The sequence below is a fragment of the Pipistrellus hanaki genome (genome assembly GCF_964339955.1).
Source record: "Pipistrellus hanaki genome assembly, chromosome: 8".
In the NCBI taxonomy this organism is placed as follows: domain Eukaryota; kingdom Metazoa; phylum Chordata; class Mammalia; order Chiroptera; family Vespertilionidae; genus Pipistrellus; species Pipistrellus hanaki.
In genome coordinates this window covers 74,577,418-74,581,008 of record NC_140510.1, presented here as the reverse complement: position 1 = coordinate 74,581,008, position 3,591 = coordinate 74,577,418, and the positions used below count along the sequence as shown (strand labels likewise).

The window sequence follows — 3,591 nt, the reverse complement described above, 5'->3', positions numbered from 1 at the left end:
CTGACCACCTCTTGCTGGAGTCAGACACATTTACCACTCTGCTTCTTGTCTCAGGTTAGTAAGGCAGGTCTTGAGTCCTAAGAATTCATGTGATGGCTTACTTAGACTTCTATGGTTCAGCCTGGCTTTCCAGGAGAACACCAAATTGCCAAAACTCAAAGGATGTTGGGAGATCAGTTTCAGGGTGGGGATATGGGACCCAACAGAATGTAGCCACTTACAACTCAATTACCAAGAGGCAGGTCTCTGCTGCTGCTGTTTTCTACTTTTTCAGAGTGCAGCATCTTTTCACAGGTGGTGCGAGAGTGATGATTTTTCTTCCATAAACTCTAATTGCACTTCACAACTCTCCTTTCAAAATATCTGTATTTCTGATCTGCTATTGAGATCTCTACTTCTGCTCCCCTGCATTCCCACTTCTTGAAGGACGCAGGGACTTAAATAGCAGCATGACCATCTTCCTCAGAAGGGTTTGAGGTTCACTTTGTGAACTACCTGAGGTTAGAAGCTGCTACACCTTCTTTGAGTTCTCGTGGTTACCTAGTAGGTACCTTGCCTCTAGTGGACATCCCAAATGCCTGATGACCAAGAATGTTGTACAAGTATCTTAGAATTTTCAGCGATAAAGAACTCAGAATTAAATCAAAATAAATGGCATGCTATTGCTTCAAAAAAAATAAGACTTTTAATTATGATCACTTTCAAGCAAACAGAAAATACAATGATCAACCATATACCCACTACCACGTATTTCAACAAGATTCCAATTTTCAGGCTAAGAAAATGTCCCAACACAGAATAGCTTGCACTTGTCAGAATCATAAGAGATACAGCGGAGGACAGAGGATGAGTCAAAGCTAAGTCTTAAAAGATGGGACTTATGGCCTTGAGAAGCAACAAGTGGACAGAGAACTGCAAAAAGTTCTGAGGGGGTTGGGGGCTCTGATGAAAACGGCTGAGCCAAGATCTTGGTAAGCATACTGAGGACCCAGAAGACAGTGGGAAAATACAGTAGTTAGTTTAAACCAGAAAATATAAAATTACAATTGTGAAGAGGTTATAGAATGCAATGAAGAATGAGTTAAGTTTTTAAGCAGGGATTATTTTATGTGGCTGTTACAAGAAAATTCTTCTAATTTGCTGATGAAATTAGGTATATAAAATTCACCTGAGCTTCCCATTTCAGGCTAGGCTCTTCAACAGGACCAGTGCTTCACTTTTAGCACAAAAAAAAACACACATCATTTCCCATTTGGCTAGTGCTTTAAACAGTCCAGACTTTGGCACTTATAGCTGAGAGCTCTGTTGATGGGGGAAAATTTGTAAAAAAAAAAGGGGGTATTAAAAAAAGAAAAAGCTGGTAGCTCTGATTCAACCGTTTTCCCCAGGCCTACAGAAAACTCAAGAGTGACTAGGACTTTAGTATTCTCAGTCTACTTTATGTCAGACAGAAAGCTTTGACTCTACTGCTCTTGGCAGTCCACAAGCAACTTTCATCTAAAAGTCAATAAAGTGTCTGGGGTACTACTGGATGAGGCAAAATGATGACATTCTCTGGGGAGAAAAACAAATCAGCTTTATGTTATAGAAAGTTGTCTATAGATGGCTAAATGTTCTTCATGCAGCATTTACTTCAATCAAAATACCTAAACTTGAAATGCATTTACATCCCTTAAAGTTTGTTATCATCTTAATTTCTATAAACGTTATGACAGGTAATGTTGACCATTATTTCTGATTTATATATAAGAAAATGGAGGTCAGGGTGTGTTTATTTGCCCCGTTACATTAAAAGCAGAACCGGAGCCAAGACCGGTTTGGCTCAATGGATAGAGCGTCGGCTTGGGGACTGAAGGGACCCGGGTTCGATTCCGGTCAAGGGCATATACCTTGGTTGCGGGCATATCCCCAGTAGGGGGTGTGCAAGAGGCAGCTGATCGATGACTCTCTCTCATTGATGTTTCTAACTCTCTATCTCTCTCCCTTCCTCTCTGTACAAAATCAATAAAATATTTAAAAAATAAATAAATAAATAAATAAATAAATAAAAGCAGAACCGGAGCCCAGGCCAGGTAGCTTGGTTGGCGAGCTATCCCATATAGCAAAAGGAGGCAGGTTCAATCCCTGGCCAGAATACAGTTGATAGTTCTTTCTCTCTCTCAAAATCAGTAAAATATATCCTCAAGTGAGGGGAAAAAAAGGCGAAAGTGAAACTCCAAGATATAATCATTCTAACTAGCCCAACCCCTTGAATGCTTTTACTGATTTGGGATTCAGCATGATGCCCATGGCATACACAGAAATGCAAGACGTAACAATCCTGAGAACTGTAACTGTCATGATAATATGTGGCTGTCAACCAGGTTGCTGTTCACATATTAACCACCATCTCTTATAAAGATTTCTCTTTGGTGTTCTATGTCCTATACTGCATACCTATGAACATTTTATTTTTGCTTAACTTGTTTTAAAAAATATATTTTATTGATTTTTTACAGAGAGGAAGAGAGAGGGATAGAGAGTCAGAAACATCGATGAGAGAGAATCCTCGATCAGCTGCCTCCTGCACACCACCCCACTGGGGATGTGCTCGCAACCAAGGTACATGCCCTTGACCAGAATCAAACCGGTTTCGGCCCTTTACTCATTCTTCTTCTTCTTTTTTTTTTTAATATATATTTTATTGATTTTTTACAGAGAGGAAGAGAGAGGGATAGAGTTAGAAACATCGATGAGAGAGAATCATCCATCAGCTGCCTCTTGCGCACCCCCTACTGGGGATGTGCCCGCAAACAAGGTACATACCCTTAACCGGAATCGAACCCGGGACCTTTCAGTTCGCAGGCCGACGCTCTATCCACTGAGCCAAACCGGTTTCGGCCCTTTACTCATTCTTAATAAAATGAGTATTAACCTTTATAAAAAAAAGTCCCTATAGATTACTTCAGAAACAATTCAGGGCCTACATTAAGAATTATTATGCCCTAGTTTGGTTTGGGTCAGTGGATAGAGCATAGACCTGTGGACTGTAGTATCCCACGTTCAATTCTAGTCAGTCAAGGGCATATGCCTAGGTTGTTGGGTCAATCCCAAGTGTGGGGCATGCAGAAGGCAGAAATTGGTGTTTCTATCTCACTCTTCCTCTCCCTTTCTCTCTAAAATCAATAAAAAAAAAATTTTTTTTAAAAAGAAAAAGAATTATTTTGTTGCATCTTTCAGAATTGCAAGTAAGTAAATAAAGTTAGGGGTGTGATCTCTTTCTTTCTGAAGAGATGCTCAAAAGCTGGGCTTTGTGTTCAGAATTTTGAAATTCTGAACACAAAGCCCAGCTTTATTTAAATAAATTCAGAGGCAGAAAGATAGCAGAAAAGGAAAAAAATGAAAGTCCAAAAGAGCGAGAGAAACATAGTGAGATTCTTAAATTGGTCCATCTAATGACTGCCTTACAAAAAGGCCACTTCAAGTGAATAATTCACAACTCTCTCTATTCAGATATGCTTATCAAAAACAGCAATCATCAAACACCAAATAAAATATAGAAAGGGCCAAAGGTTCTCTACCTAAAATAGAGATCACAGAACTGCCTCAAAA

The 3,591-nt window shown here is 39.5% G+C and overlaps 1 long non-coding RNA gene across 1 annotated transcript; it reads left to right on the top strand.

The window, feature by feature from the left end:
- The first annotated feature begins 661 nt into the window (after nt 1-661).
- On the top strand, nt 662-3,180 carry LOC311626578. The gene is made up of 2 exons (XR_014795721.1): nt 662-1,815; nt 2,068-3,180. It is a non-coding gene; the product is annotated as an uncharacterized lncRNA (long non-coding RNA).
- The last annotated feature ends 411 nt before the right edge of the window (nt 3,181-3,591 follow it).